Source organism: Mustela lutreola, chromosome 3 (assembly GCF_030435805.1).
Source record: "Mustela lutreola isolate mMusLut2 chromosome 3, mMusLut2.pri, whole genome shotgun sequence".
NCBI classification, from domain to species: Eukaryota; Metazoa; Chordata; class Mammalia; order Carnivora; family Mustelidae; genus Mustela; species Mustela lutreola.
Window position 1 is genome coordinate 125,418,026 of NC_081292.1, and position 17,452 is coordinate 125,435,477.

The 17,452-nt window shown below is 36.6% G+C and overlaps 1 long non-coding RNA gene across 1 annotated transcript in view; it reads left to right on the forward strand.

Moving 5' to 3' along the window:
* Window positions 1–16,403: 16,403 nt before the first annotated feature.
* The window catches only part of LOC131826985 (uncharacterized), a 40,931-nt gene continuing 39,882 nt past the window's right edge, over window positions 16,404–17,452 (forward strand). Inside the window, exon 1 of the long non-coding RNA XR_009351835.1 lies at window positions 16,404–16,622. This is a non-coding gene — a long non-coding RNA (uncharacterized LOC131826985). The remainder of the gene's footprint in view (window positions 16,623–17,452) is intronic.

Consider the following 17,452-nt stretch of genomic DNA (forward strand, 5'->3'; position numbering starts at 1 on the left):
CACAGAAATTCAAACTGGGCTCAGACCGAACTCTATGGGCAGTTTTCCTGGCAGCATCACCACATAGGCAGTTAGAGGCAACTCTTTGTATGAGGCCATGGCTTGGCCTGCTGGCACAGCTGTCAAGGTTGAGGAAAGCAAAACTAATCGTAATGGGTGAGATTCCAGATTTTAGTGCCCTAAACACTTATGAGAGTAGCTACCCTGTAAGCAGAGGAGAAATTAGAGAACATAGGAAATTATGGAGAACTTAGCACAGTTGTATTGACTCTGACTTGGCTACCACAGTAGTGCTGAGTTTTGTTATGACGGCAGTAATTTTTTCAGCAGTAGGACATGGCAAAGGGTGCTGAGATACAAAGGTGAGGAGCAAAAGGGGGAAGTCTATAATTCCCTATTAGGTAAAGACTGAATGTGCAGACAATGTGTAGGTAAACAGATGCAACCATGTTTACTCCTTAGTTAAGAGTAAAACTGTATAGCACAGGCACCTGGAGACTTTACAGAGGGAAGGATACACTTTCAAAAAGTCATTCAAAAATATGTAGAGTAAGAGAAGAGGTACCAGGCAAGAATTTTTCTTTGCAGTCTTTCTTCTTATAGTTGAGGAGAACGGTTTATTCCCAGTTTGGCCGGGAAAATATTTATCCTAATTTTCTTTGTTTGCTTTCTTCTTTTGGAAAAGACAACTTTGAAAGAAACGTTAGTCTGCTATGCTAGGAAGTTACTTGCTGAGCTCTGATATGACAATGGAGAGCATTGCTGTGAGCCAATCAGGTGCTGCCTGTGGAGATGTTTTTGTTTGCAGCATTTTCACACATACTTATTCAATAAAGCTTTTGTTTTACTGATATTGGAAAACAGTGCACTGCATTATGCTGTGATTTTGAAGTGACAGTGTCAGTGGACTAGAGTAAAAGATTTGAAGGGAGTTGAGGCTGAAAACGAAAGCTTTGTTTTTGCTTAGTTAAGAAGGAAAGTTAAGTTTAAGATTTTTTTCCCCACTCTTGCTTTCACCACTGGAAAGACAAAAACAACCAAATAGTAAGAGAACAACAGCAAAACCAAAGTTGTGTCTCCTTGCACTATTTTAAGTGAGAGACTGTAACTCCAAATCCATCTTTGTGTTTCTTGGGGAAATAAAATTCTCACGACTGCTCATGTCACAACGTATGATAGGCAGGACACATTTAATTCTTAATAAGTAATATAGCTCAATTGAGTCAAAACTTGACATTCTGAAAAGTGCCTGTTTAAATACGATAAAGTGATATTTAACCAGCAAAGAATGGTGTCTGTTATCAGGGTTCCTGTGATCAATCCAAATCATAATGAATTTCTTGCATATATCTGAGTTGTATGCTTAAAACTTAGACTTTGAAAAGGTAAGGCAACAAGTAATGATGATAAACCCACCATAGGACAAATGCCGACCTCTGCTACAACTCTGCCACTGGCATTCTGATTGACTTTGGTGTGCTGCCCAACCTCGGCAGGGCTTCCTCTTCCTCATAGGATTGGATGAGAGAACGTAACTGCACTATGTCTAATACGTCTTTGTGTTTGAACACTCTATGAATCACCTTATTTCAGAAAATAAGTCCTTCAAATGTATGCAGTAAATTCAGAGTTAAATTATTATTGACCTTCACATTCACAGAAAGAGGAGGTGATTGTGGTTTTCCTAACAATGCTCCCACAGTTCTATTTTTTGATCATAGTACTCATGTTAATTGGTAATTGTTTCAAATGTCCTTGTCCTCCATTAAATTTTGATTCTTTGCATTCCTGATGTGATGGCTTTTCCCATCTTAAAAAATAATTGCCCCATGATAATGATCATCTTTTATCACCTTTGTTCCTCTTCAAATTCTCGACTAATGTATCATACTGTTTCATTACTTACCCTCCTTATTTGTCTAATTCCCGATGAACAATCACTAGTCATTTTTTTCAAAATACTTCTCAGTGGCACCTGACCTTGTCACTTGCATCCTACCTTATAGGAATTAGTTCTCAGTCATTCCTAATATTCACTGCAAGCTCCCCAGCTGGTATTTTCTGGGAACTGAGGCTTGACCTCTTCTCCTCTTTATACTTTTCCCCCAGGCTCCTAACTGATACATTTGAGTTCTGGAACCATCAGATAACTTATAGTTCTCAAATTATTGCCTGTAGTCAAGTCATTGCTCCTAAACTGTAACTGCCTTCTGGTTAAATTTACTCAGACACTTACTGGCACATCAGGTTCAATGTGTTTAAACCAGAACCAATGGCATCTCTTTCCCTACTTCCCAGATCAGGGATTTGGAAGCTTTCCAGATTCTTTTTTTCTGCGTTATCCTCCTAACATGGTCCTAGCCTCTAATGTATCCTAAATCGTAGACTGCACCTTCTTTTTCTCATGGAATCCATCAATATTTCTTTCACTTACACTTCCAGCACTTCACACTGGAGTTATTATTTGGTGTTTTATCAGGTAAAGAAACCTGATTTTTTTTCTTGTCCATTCATTCACCACACTGCGGTCATAGGAATTACTTAAAACTGTAGATAGTATCACACATTTTACCTACCTAAAAACTTTCAATGTTTGCTGTTGCCTTCCAGACAAATTAGAATATCAGGGCATGAAAGGCCCTTTTTTAAGGTATCTCCTTCTGAAAATAAACGATTGAATTTTCACCACCTGCTTTTAGAAGCTTCACTATAGTCATACACACTACTTAAAATTCTCTGAACTTGGCATACTGCTTTATATTTGTATCTCCACAGTTTCCTTACCTGGACCCAACTGCATGAACTTTTCTATGACATGCCCGTAAGCACAATTGGTTGTTTTCCCTTTGAGTTTTTAGTGCATATCCCCCATACTTTGTCCAGACCTCATTTATCTTCTCTCATTAACCATGTTTTATCTATATCTGAATTCCCAGTACTGAATGCTGCTCCTGATAAATAATAGTTACTGGGTATGAACAAAGCATCCAACATCTCAGAAAATAATTGGGAAGTAATACTAACAATGCAACCATTTTACTAAGGATTCTGTGATCTTTTCTTGTGGCTCTTTCTCCCCATAAAAATAATCCATGAGTAAAATAATTAAAGCAGGGGATAGGTTGGTATTAAAATCCTGAAGGATAACGTGGCTGTTGGTGGGGAAAGATCAAGAGGAGGAAGCTGGAGTATTTTGGGCACTTCTGAGGGGGAGATGGAGACCATCTGGAAAGGAGGATGCTGCAGGAATGAGAGCCAGGACGGAGATAAAAGTGAAGGGAAAGGAAATGGTGGCTGAACAACATCAAAGAGGCAACCCAACTGAAAAAGTCTCTGTGCACTCACTCTGGCAGAGATACAAGTGGGTGGCATTGGACGATGTATCCCAATGGTTAAGACAAGAACGAAGAAACGGGGACATAATTTGGTTTAAGACCACTTCCTCCAGGGTAGCTGGGCTTATGTGCTCAGGACAAAGTAACAGGAAACAACAGAGTAGGGTTCTGATGTTTTCAATTTCTTTTTATGTGCAAATGTATCTAAGTGTGTGTTTTCTCCTCTGAATAGCTCTAACTTAAACTATTAATTTAAAGAAGTCCTTATTAACATGTTTAGCTCTTTTTCCTTTTAAAGAAATCCACCCAACCACCCTGAGTATGAATATGATTTTAGGTAATGCCCCTCGTTTCTGAACGAAATAATTTCTCTGTTCGGCCATGGGGTTTTTTTTAGCTGAGCTCAGGTAGACCTGTGGATAGGATATTCATGTGATTGAAACAGGATACTGTATTTCTTTGCCTTAGGAAAAAAGATTATAAACATAAACATCCTCTTCAACCATTTGTTTACAATTAATTGCTAATGATAGATAGAATGCTTTGAGAGCAACAGGAAGTATTAATAATATAGGAAGAAAAAAGAGAAAAGAATAGTGTTAACAATAACAGTTGCAGATGGTTAGCGTTTTCCCTGGAAAGTATTGTTTTAAATTTCTGTTAAATCTTGCCAGATTCTGGGAGATTGTTTGATCTTAAGTAAAACATGTTGCCACTACTTCAGTGATAGTAAATGCTGCTGAAACATTTGCAAAATAAAGACCAAGACACTGGAAACGCATGAACTTATGTGTTTAGGTGATAAATCCATAAGTGCCATAAAGAAATTACTTTTTGTGTGGTTGCGTTTTCAGAAAATCAAGTTGGGTCCTTCAAAGTATTCATACAACATCCATGATCTGAACTGTGGGATTTTACTTGGGTGGAATTAAAATTTTTAAAAATCTCCCAAAACCCTTTTAAAATGTACATATGCATATACATTTTTCATATACCTGCAATTAATTCTTTTCTTGTTCTGTAAACAATGAAAACAAAGCCAAGTAATATTCAGTAATTATGCTGGTAGTAATTCTAGATACTGAGAGACTTTACTAGTGTGGTTGAAAGGAAATACTTGAGTATGTTCTGTAGATGCTCGGCTGACTCACAGCTCAGTGTTTCACACAGCAGTGAAATGATGAGACATTTACTATTGTGTTACAGTCAGACTTATTTGACTGTTTATCTTAGGAATTGTAGGAAGAGATGTGAGCTGTGGCATCTCCAACTTGAGGAGTCATTAATCAATGAGAATATGGAACCAAAAGCCAATTAGTATTAATGTGTACGTAATACAAAGCAGCAAACATGGAAAAATAAAAAACACAAGATAAAGAACTACAAAACACTCTCCAGTAATGGTATGACTACTAATATACTAATTTCCTATTGATGTCAGGAGAGGGTTGGTATTTTAAGTCACTTTCACATTAAGAGCAATTCTACTTTTGTCTATTTGCAAATTCAAATAAAAACAATAGGTTAGTTTCAAGTGTAGCTTCAGACACTGATTTACCAAGGAATCTGAGGAAGAATCTGAAAGACTTTAAAAATGGTTTTAGGGTAAGATGGGTTATTCTAAAGAAATTCTTTGGAAGTTGTCCCTCTTGAATTTACAGTCACAAATTTATATTCCCTTTGTGATAAAAGTGGAAATGATCTGTCTTCTGTTCAGATTGCTGGTCAATATGTCAGTCAGATCAAATGCCACTAATAAGACACTAAAAAGTGCTTCTGAGGAAAGAGGGATTTCTTTAACAAGCCATAAAGTGCTTTTTAATCCATTTCTTACTTGTTAAAAGCATTATGACTCTTATAGATTGTTCTATCATGATGTGGTTTTAATCCTTTATGAGAAGTGAAAATGCATTGTGGAATTCTGAAATATAAGTTAAGAACTGAGTCTGGATAGCCTCCAATAGTAGCCTTACCCCAAGTCTGAGGTAATAACATAGTTCTGGAAGTATTGTACCCAATGAAATGTGGAAGATTTTTAAGGAAGGCTATAAGAATTTTTTCATGAATTAAATTTTTAAAACTTACTTTTGACTTATAAAGAATTTGGTGTCTCATCCTCTGAATCAAGTCCCTTCTAGAATACCAAACCAATGAGTAATCATGGGAACCCTATGAAGAAGCAAAGATAGTGTTGCCTTGTGGATGAAAGAAAATATTTCATTTATTGTGTTAATTTTAGTTACTTCTGGGAGTAAGAGCAAAATTACCAACCTTTCCTCATTTCTAATTACTTATTTTATAGGGACCACCTCTTTGATTAAATTAAGTCAGATTTTACTGATAGCTAAATGTAGAGATACAACAGTGAGTAAAATCCTAAAATTAAGGTATAAGGATAGAGACCAGGGTAGAAGGTAGTGACAAGTTCATATCAATTTGCCTGCTGCATGGAGAATGAGTTGCAGAAGGGCAAGGATATGAGATGAAATACTATTGCAATTGTCTACATATGGAAATATGGTGGTTTGGAGTGGGATGGTAGAATTGATGATAGGTTTGGGACTGAAAAATACCTCATGATTAAAATTGTAAGACATGATGATGAGGTGGATATAGGGGAGGAAAAGAGGGTGGGATCATGAGCACTGCCTTGTATTACTCAGTAGATGGGAGAGAACATTGGAAGTGGGCCAGGCTGGGGATGGAGAGAATGAGAATAAGAATAGTAATTTATCTTGAAACATTGGTGACATATTTAATCTTTTTCACCTTTATATTCTAGACTCAATTTAAATAGTTATATCTCAGTAAAATGTAAATCAGTTAATTAGTGAGGGTATGATCTATGTCTTTTATACAAATATATAAAATCAAATATATACACACACACACGTATATATATTTGATTTTATATATTTGTATAAATATATAAACATATGTATTTATAAATATATAATATATTATATGTATAATATATAAATATATAAACATATATACACGTGTGTGATATATTTGATTTTATATATTTGTATAAATATATATATGTTTATATATTTATACTATATATATATAGTATAAACATATATGTGTGTGTGTGTGTGTGTGTGTGTAGAGAGAGAGAGTGCACACCATGATAAAAAAGTAAAATTTTACATTCCTTAACATGCCATCACTCCTATTTTTTATATTGTGAAGCTTTTCTCAATTAAGATTTATATAGTTGCTTTTATGACTCTCTTAACAAAGTGAAAAGAATTTGAATTCTCCTTGTTTCTTGTCTTCTTATGAATACTGTGTTTATTGTCTTTTGGCTAAAGGTCTATATATGGAGCATCTTACAGTTGCCAATAATCCAATAGATCATGATAGGCATTTAATTTTGAATGTTTGGAAGCAAGACTTTCCAAGCATGGTTTTTCTACTCATATATTTTTTTTAGGATTTCTTTCTCTTGGTCAGAGAGTGTGTGTTTTTGCTTTAGGAACTTTAAAAGAGACTTCTCTGCTTTGTCTCCAAGCCCACTAACTAATCTAAGGATCAGGAAATAGGACTGACACCTCCCCCATACACACACTCACACACACACATGCGCACGCGCGCACACACACACACACACACACTCATGAATTCTCTTTTAAACAAAAATTGAATTGAAGAACTATACCAAATGTATATGACCAAGTTTGGAAAAGAATGTTAATTATTTGGTTGTGTCTATGCGGGCAAATGATTGAATTTTGTGGTAATTATTTGAATATAGCATTAAGATCTGGGTTCTCATTTCCTACTGAATCATATACAAGTTCTTTGGCGTAGCGTTTAAAGCGTTCCACAGCACGCCACTGAGCCACTTTTCTATCTTTATCCTCTTCTAATCCTCTCTCTCTAAGCTGTGCTCCAGACAAACTAGACTGCTTGTCATTCCCTACTTTTCCTAATACTACTCTCTAGACCTGAAATCTTTTGCTTTCTTACCAGATCGCTTTCCTTCTTGCTTTTCATTTCCTGCCCATGTCCTATTCAAAATTCTCAAAATTTTGATTGCTTTTCTCTCAAGGCCTGTCTCAAATGTTAGCTGTACCATAACCATGCTTGGTTATTTTTCCTGAAGCATTTTTAATGCTTTGCATCCTTCTCTTTTGCTTTAACCTTGTAAAACTCCTACTCATCCTTGTTTTTCTTGTTGTGACTATCATAGTGACTTGCATGTATCATAAAACCAATAAGTATTTTTTTGAATTAAGTTGAATCATCCCCACTGACAGCCACTATTTATGTTAGACATTGGGAAATTATTCAAATCACGAAATCATCTTGTTTGCATAGACAAAGGTACTGTACCAGGCTCTCCCCATTATATTGCCTCATTAGGCCTCATTCACCAAGCATGGGTTGAACACCTACTAATTGCAGTGTGCTGTGTTACTCTGTCCTGGAAACAGGACCAAATATAATTACATAATCATGTGTCAGGAAAAATATGTAATTATGTGCATCTCACATATTCAAAATAAATTTCTAAAATAAAATAATTAGACTAACTTGATATCAATTAAATCTTGTCCAAATAAAGACGGAACATTCAGCTTTGTTCAATCTCATGTAAATGCTGATAAAGAGAGCTAATCCTTCCACTCGAGAAAAACAATTAACACATATCTAACCCAGGCACTCATTTATTCAAGAACTTTCTCAAACAAATTCATAAGTGAAGAAAAATTTTTCTTCTCAGTGCCTCAGTTGTTTTTTCAAAGGTGCTTCCAAGGATTTTGTTTCAGAATCTGATTTTGGTATGTGTCTCAGGGTTGAGGCAACAGAAGGAGAGTTGAAGTCTGGCAGCAGCAAACAATTGTGGAAAATCTGTGAAGTAATATTGTCCTTGCAACATTTTCCGGCCTACTTTTCAGGACCCATGGGCTTTAGATAAGCATTAGGTATGTGTCCAAAATAAACCACTGGCGTTTTAAAGCCACTGTCCATCCTTGGTGTAACTTTCTCACAAATCATCAACTTCATAAGATACACTCTTTTTCCATGATTAAAAAAGTTGGGGGATGGAGGACTACCTGGGCATGTGTGATCTGACAATGCACTGTTTTAACTGAAGAATTTTTGCCCAACAGTGCATTCGTAAAATGACCACATGATGATTTGCAAGCCAAAAAGCATAAGAAATGCATTATGGGTAAGCAGTTTATTTTTGTTATTCTTTTGAAATATTCAGCTGGTATTAAAAACAGATCTTTTGAGCTGGAACAACAGTGGTACAGGTAGACTTCCTACTTTTGGAAAAGATCTGGTCTTTAGCTTATGGGAACCAAGCCGAAGCAGATGTGAAAAGTTCAACTAAAGGAAGAACAGATTAAACGCACTTTTGTGGTTGAAAAACCAAAACAGATGTTATTATTAAACCACAAAAACCTGGGTACATTTAAGTAACACTAGGTGTCTGAATTTTAAATTTGGATTTGAAATAATGAAGACATTTGAAGTTACACAGGCTGTTGTGTGCCACTAAACTCTTAATCTCAAATCAAGCAGTTTGCATATTAAAAAAAAATTTCAAGAACATCGAGTATCTGTCATTGTTCTTATCATTTGAAAATGAGAAAGCATCTGATGATAAAAAAACAAATTCTTTTGGTGATTTTTAAATCATTTTCCAAAGCATTTTGAAAATGTGTGTGTGTGTGTTTATATATATATATACATATATATATGTATATATATATACATATAGACAGCTAGGACAGGTCTAGACTACTGTTGTTACAATGTAAATCTTAGAGGGATGGATCAAATCACAGGGGAGTACTAAGGCGGTACCAATACCTGAATGCACAGACCATTGGCAAACTTCCTGGAATACTTCCCCATATTTGACCGCTCTACCATGGGATATAAAATGGTATGGAGAAGCAAATAAAATTCAGAATTGCTCTGCAATGGCATGACTACTCTTCGATATTGAATTTTGTCTTTCTCAATAACTTTTGTTCTAATATGACATCCCTTCTACTTCAACACAAAGAGGATAAAAGCCCAAGTTAAAAGGACACAGGCACCAGGTATTATCCAGTGGAAAATCCTGAATTTTTCACTGGAGAAAAGCCAGCAGAGAGAGAGGGTGGGAAAGGGAAGGTAGCAGTGATTTGTGTCAGAGCCTCTGATTGTTAATCTAGGTATGTTTTACACATTAGGCCAAAAGGGATGTATTTAGCTAAAATGGACGTTAAGGATGTGGTCTTTCACCTCTATTTGGAAAAATGAGTGTTGTGTGATAGGCAATGATTTAGGACAGGTCTGAAAGGATGCCAAGCTCTCACATCATATGATCTTCAAACACTGGAAGTGAAAGAGTCTCAATTAATTCCTGTTCAAAGAATTCTCTTTTTCACTCTAGTTCCAAATTGGGAGAAGAAATAGGGTGACTCCTAAACTGTTTGAGGCATTTTTTCTAATTTTTTCTAATCACGAATGCTTTTTGTCTCCAAATGAGCCATTTCTATAAAGATCTTAAGATGCTTCCAACTCACACCCTTCATTCTCTCCCTCACTCTGGAGAATCAGGTTTGAACATTCTGCATGGGAACGACCCGTGCTCTAGCTTAATGTCTTCGAAGACTCATGATGTAACCAGACTGTTATATCATCCTATTGGTTACTTATTGGACTCATAATGCTCAGATATATGTTTTATTAAGAAAAATATATTATCCCAATTTCCCTTTTTCTTTTTAATTTCAAAGTGTGGTTATTAGAAAATTTAAAAATAACTTAAATGACTTGCGTTTGTGGCTTGCATTTTATTCCCATTGGACAGTTCTGTCTGGTAAAGAAGACAGAGAGAGAGAGAGAGAGAGCAAAAGAGAGAGAAAAGAAGAGAGAGAGAGAATGAGAGAGAATGAAACATGTGAGTACTTTGAGAAAATAACATATTACATGCCTTTACTTTATGCTTTACTCAGCCCTTAGCAGCATAGTTTTACCTGTGCATGAATTTCATTTAAAAATAGGGTCAGCAGTAAGTGATTCTGAGATGGTAAGTAATAAGGCAAGATCTGAAAGCATGTACCTCTTGGGTGGCTAGAGCAATATAACAAAGAGGAGAGATGGTGTTTCAGCTCGGATGCATATGAGAGGATGTCTTTGCCTGGCCTGTGCATAAGGGTAGTCAGCTCTGGATGGTGTAAACCACATTCTCCAGGACTGTACATTCTAGGTAAGATGTAGATGTGCATAATTCAGTGGAATTCCTTGGAAAAACTGTGAAAAAGAACATAAATGAAGCAATGAAAATATATGGGAGATATATAACTCTCTAACAATTGGGAATCATTTATTAAATCATTCTTAAGTTACATAAATATCCATTGAGCTTCTCTTGATGTCCATTCATACCTCTTCTAGACAGTAGAAGAGGAACCAAAAAATCAAAATCTATGCCTTTCTGATTTTTGCATAAAAAGAGGAATAGAAGGATGACAAACGTGAAGATGAATGGTTAGTACGTCATGTTTTTCTATGAAGAAAGTTGAAGTAGAGCAAAGGGATAAGGGGGCAGAGAGTCTTAATTTAGAAAAGGTGTTTAAGGAATTCCCCTTTGGAGAGGGGACAATTGAAAAGAGACGTGGCTGAAGTGAGAAAGCAAATGAAATGGTAACTGTGGGAAGATTATTCTAGGCCATGATAGTGGATGTTCACATGTCTGAGGCAGAGGCTGTGTGGTATGTATCTGAGGATTTACATGGGAGCAGTGAGGCTAGAGAGGAGTGAGGAACTGGGAGAACTGTAGGAAGTAAGGCTACAGAGGGAACTGGGGTCAGGTGGTGCTGGATCTTGGAGGATAAGATACCCTCCACCTTACTCTTGGAGGGTAAGGCAAGGATTCAGAAGTTTATTTTAAGTGAGATGGCCAACCTTTGTAGAGTTTTAGTTTTGTTTTGTTTTTAAGATTTTATTCATTTATTTGACAGGAAGAGGGAGAGAGATCATGAGCAGGCAAAGAGGCAGGCAGAGAGGGGGGTGGGGAGCAGGCTCCCCGCTGAACAGAGAGCCCAATGCGGGGCTTGATCCCAGGACCCCGGGATCATGACCTGAGCTGAAGGCAGAGGTTTAACCCACTGAGCCACCCAGGTGCCCCACCTTTGTAGAGTTTTGAGCATGGTACAGATGCCATCTGGTTTTACATTTTAAAGGATCCCTCTGATGGGAAGTAGAACATATATTCTAGTGAGGCAACAAAGGAAAAAGACTGATGAAGAAGCAGTTCAGACAGGCTAAATTAAAGCTGGTTATAGTTTATACTAGAGGACTAAAGTGGAAGTGATTAGAAACGATTGAATTTTGAATGTATTTTGTAAATGAACCAAAGGGTTTTCCTGATAGGTTGTATTTGTGGGAGAAAGAAAGAAAAGAATCAGGGATGACTCCAAGGGTTGGGCTTGTGTAGCTATAAAAATGGAATCACCATTTATGAAGACAAGGAAATCTGTAAGAGACCATAATAAGCAAAAGATGCATATTGTAATCTACATGGACTCCACTAAATGGAAAGCTAGAAAATGTATAGCTAACAAGTTAAAATAAAATGATTAAAATATTTGATTAACTAAAAAGAGAAAATTTTAAAAAAGTATAAAACCAATGATTCAAATAGAAAACAAATAAGGTGATGGCAGACATAAATCCAAATATTAGTGATCAGTTTATTTTTTAAAAAATATTTATTTATTTATTTTAAAGAGAGAAAGAGAACACATGAGTGGGAGGGGCAGAGGGAGAGAGGAACCAAGCAGACTTCCCACTGAGGGTGGAACCAGTGTGGGCCCCATCTCAAGACCCCAAGGTCATGACCTGACTGGAAACCAATGGGAAGCCTTGGCTGCCTGGGCTACCCAGGTGCCCCCAGTAATTATTTTATATGGACTAAAATGTCCATTTAAAACTAGTGGTGGTGAGGGGTGGGAGGTTGGGGGAACCAGGTGGCGGGTATTAGAGAGGGCACGGATTGCATGGAGTACTGGGTGTGGTACAAAAACAATGAATACTGTTATGCTGAAAATAAATAAAAAATAAATTAAAAAAATAAATATGTTAGGAAAAAAAAAAAACTAAGATGACAGAATGGTTAACAGTAAAAGTTGAAAACCCTGTGATAGGAACTGGTAGGAAAGAATGAAAATTAGAATTCAATTTGGATATGATAAGTGGAGATGGTTAGTTGGCACTTGACTATTGAAGTCTGGAGTTCAAAAGACAGATGGAGACTGAATATGTCAATTTGAATCACAAGAATTTTCAATAGTTAAGAATCCATCTTTCAATTTCATGGTTAAATAGTGGCTTAGCTAATTGGCTATTGAGTACTTAGTGGGCATGTTTTAAAGGGTATTCACATACCTTACTGATAATGTATTAATAAACTTGTAAGATTTCTTTCCTTCTGGGATTCCATATACTATCAAAAAAATATTTCACTGCCAGGGAATTCAGACCAGATGGTTGCTATAGTCTTTTCCAAATCTAAAGTTCTACCCTTAGAAGGTAAATCCAGGATCAGTGCAGGTGAACCATTTCATTTCTCTACAATAAAATGTTCCTTGTTGTGTTTTATCTAAATCATGTGAAACAACTATGAAGGCTACTAACTCTTAAACTCCTCGCAAGGAGTTCCAAGTTGCCCTGAGACTAATTTTCCTTGATAAATGCCATCAGGTAATCACTGGTACAATTTATTTTGCTAAAATTTTATTTTGTTAAAAATATTTGGAGATTTGGAGATATATATGTGTGTATATATATACACATATATATATTTGGAACAGTGGGATTCAGATTTTTTTTTATTACACTTTATCACTACTTTTCTAAATGTGTGACAAACAAAATCTAAAAAATGCTTTCTTTATGTAGTTGTGTTTTTTTTAAGCCTATACACAATTATTATGGTAAGAATTATAATTCTTACCACTATAGCTCTTGATTTGGGCTCATATTCAACAGATGGTCTTTTTGATATAAATTTTGGTATTTGTTATACTGAACCTAACTGATATTTGGAATTTAAATCCACAGGTTTATAGTTTGCTGTTAAATGTTAGCTTCATTGGAAATTCTATATTAGAGAAATCTGTTTGTATATTGACTCTGTATTCCAAAATATTAACTCTCCTCCAAGCTTTATGTTATAATAAAAATGAACACAGTTCCTTCTGTATCTCCTAATCTAAGCCATTCACAAAAACTTTCAGGGGAAGTGACAGAACAGAAGCCCATGTATACCGTATCAAATACAGTTCTTCTCAGCTTGATAATTACCAAAAGCCTATATTTACATTTCATCAGAGATAAATCTACCATAAGTTAATTGTGTTATATTTTCTACATGGCACCAATAAGGGCAATTTTAGAATACTGAGAGAGGTCGAAAGAAAAAGTTCTGTACATAGTGGAGTCCTTCCTTCCCTTCATTCTGCTCAAGTGATGCATATTTTCGTTGCACTTCTCATGGGATTCCAAGTGTTCATAAGGTTCTGAGTTTGATCGCTTTGTCCAGCTGAGTGTGATTCTAGTTTTTAAAGATTTGGAGGGATAATCCAATATGGTCTGTAAACATGAGCCATCTACTTCATATAATGCTCAATCACAGAAAAATTATTAGTTCCATATCTGCAGAAAAAAACTGGCTGTGTTCTTCTTACCTAGATGAACATATTAAAATCAATTTCAAAGACAATTTGACCACGTAGTATTATTATCCTACAAATAAAATGTGAAATCTTAAACAAGACTGAAGTCCCCTTGACTGTACCATGATTTAACCCAAATCTCCATTTTTTTAAAAGATTTTATTTATTTATTTGACATACAGAGATCACAAGTAGGCAGAGAGGCAGGCAAAAGGAGAGGAAGGGAAGCAGGCTCCCTGCTGAGCAGAGAACCACATGCGAGGCTCGATCCCAGGACCCTAGGATCATGACCTGAGCTGAAGGCAGAGGCTTTAACCCACTGAGCCACCCAGGCACCCCCCAAATCTCCATTTTATCAATGAAGATATGATGTATAACTTCTGATGGGAATAAATATAAATTATTCTTTTGCTTTTCCTGAAACTCTCCTAAAATCTCCTAAACTAGAAATATTTCTGTAAAATTGAAATGTTACTTATTATCTGTGGCTATTCGCTAACTTCTAGCTGTCTTTTCCTTTTCTTTTTATGTGATCACAAATGATGTTTTCTAACACATTTAGCTTTTGATATTTTCTAGACTTAAAAAAAAAAAATGGGTAGATTCATGTATACTCAGGTATCCCAGCATGAATGCAGAGGGCAGTACTAGGTACTTAGCGGAGATGTAGTTTCCTCATCTGGCCAGATGCTTAGTACTGGCCTTTCAATCTCTGTTCACGCAGTTCTTCATGTCACTGCCTTCAACGTCCAGCAAAGATTCCACATTTCACGCTGCCTTCAACGTCCAGCGATGATTCCACATTTTCATAGTTTTCTCTGAACTATATGTCCTCTCCTAGTGTATTCATCACTTCTAAAATAGTCATTCACTGTTTAAAAATGTTGTCTGGTAATCATTCGTTTAATATCAGTATTTGTAAATATGCGTTTAGCATTTACTACAAATCAGGCATCATTTTAGGTGTTATGAACATGGAAGTAGCGAATAAACTCCCTTATGGTCTAATCTAGTCGTAAAGATAGTACATTTAAAAATGTATCCGCAATCAAGTCAGGTATGGTTTAAGAGAGAGAAGTCCTACATGTCATAAGAGCGTGTGATTGGGTCTCTTCCCTGGCTGCACGTTGTAATCACCCAAGGATCTAAAACAAACAATAGCAAAATTCATGCCGATGGTCTGATTCAGGTGTAGAAGAGACCTGAGGCATTAGTAGTTTTAAAATCGATAATTCCATTGTACAGCCAGAGTTGCGAACCCCAGACCTCTCCTTTCACTGAATGCCTATGGGGGACCTTTAGTGTAGAGGTATTGACACATGTCCCTCCGGCCAACATCAGTACCTTATTGAGTTTTCAACTCTTCACAAAGAACGCTAATAAAGAAGTTTGAAAAAAAAAGGCTGGGTTTCCTTCTAACATCTATTTTCGTGGTCCCAGCAATACATTAGAAGACTGTGGATTCTCTGTGATGCAGCTGCCAGGAATAGCAGCAGCCTCTGGAATTCCTTATCTATAACTCATTTAATAAATTAAGTACCAGGCATCAGTGATCTTCATCCTCTCAGTATGGGAGTAGCATCCATTTTATTTCCTTCGCCAGCCCCTTTCCATATGATGTCTTCACCTGTATGCTTTATTCCCAGCTTTTCTTTAATTTTAAAGATTTTTCTCTGGGACCAGGCACTTTAATTATTTTTAAGCAAAACGGGACAAACTCCATGTCTACTATGGATTAAAAAAGACAAATAATATTACTAGTTAGCCAACTTTACCCTTACCAAAGAAGAAAATAGAGCATGTATTCTTTTAAGTGAGGTTAAATATAATTTTGTTTATGGTACACAGGTAATTGAAGAAATCAGGTTTTCCCTCTACCCACTATATATCTAGACAATGGCCTCATTCTACCCCCACCACCCCTCATCATGCTGTCCCCTTATTTTTCTGCATAAACAACCTGTCTTTCCCTTTTGTGGTATTTGCTTTTTCTTTAACTATCACCCTTCAAAGGCTAAAAAGAGAGAGAGAGAGAGGGACTATCTAGTCTGCATCACTACTTAAAACTATTAGAAGACAGCAGTTCACTAGTTGGGACAATACAATTCAAAACACCAAAAAGATAACAGGTTTTGAGAAATTGGCATATGTTAGTGATTAAGCAATCATTCATTTCCCACAGATTTCTTTTTATAGGAAACTTTGGAAAATCCCAAAAGAGCTGACCGAGTCATTTAAACCACAACAGGTTTCTTTCAACATCAAAACCATGGGTAGGAGTGGGCGAGGGATACTTTTCTTTTCCTTTCTTTGCTTTTCTCATATTCTCTTTTCTTCCTTCTTTTTCCCTTTTCTTCTCTTCTCTTTTCTCCTCTTTTCTGTTCCTGTCCTGTCCTTTCTCTCCTTTTTTTAAGCAAGGATAGCTTGGTCAGACTGTGCAGAGCTGTGGCTTCCCCTCCTGTGGATGCCTTCTGAACAGCAGATCTAACTTCCTCCTCAAACCAAGGCATCCTGAAAACATCCAAGCAGAGGAAGCATTTTTTCACCATGACATGGGAAAGGGCCACAGAGATCCAAATGGAAACGGACATTTCATGTGAGTGACTATTTCTACCCCAGCTTGGCTTCTTGCCTAATTCAACAGACACTTAGGTGGCTGAAGAGGGAAATTTTTGTTAAAGTGAATCCAGCTCTGAGTTGGACACGGAGCCTTTTGACTGGTGGCCGAGTTCCTTGTGCTAGCTGGCAAAATTCACAAATTTTTCTTTTGGTTGTTGTTGCTGGTTCTGAAAATACTTCATTTCCTGGCAAGTTTTCTTTCTTTAGTAGATAAAGGGAAAGATCTTTTCCATCTACGCCATGTAACACTCCTATCATCTCAGAAAGTGTTTTCTCAACCAGGCAGGATCCCCTAAAGACTCACTCTTGCTCTCTGTGGCCTCTTGACAGCTGGCTTATAACCAAGTGGTCTCAGAAAAGTCCTCCCTTTCCCTGATTGTGTATGTCAGCAGGAGTCTGTTTGCTGTCATCAGAAGGTTCATCTTACATGTATGACCACGGGAGCTGTGTGTGTGTGTGTGTGTGTGTTTGTGTAAGGGGTGGGCACAGAGCCCAGTTTTAAGCTTTCAGGAATACTCAAAAACTATGATTAAGAAAATTAGAGATTAAGATGGTACTCCTTTCCCTGTTGCTCCCTAGGAAGCAGTGTAACATCTCTTGTTATGGGCCACCTATAAAAACACCGCCATGTTTATCAAAGATAGACAATCTTCTACACTTGTGGTAGAGTGAATGGACACAATCTTTCTGGGTACCATGATGGCATTACAAGTCAAAGCTTTAAAAATCATGTATCTGTACTTAGAAATTGATCTTAAGGAAGTAGTCATGAGTGTACAATAACTGATATTAACAAGGATTTTCATT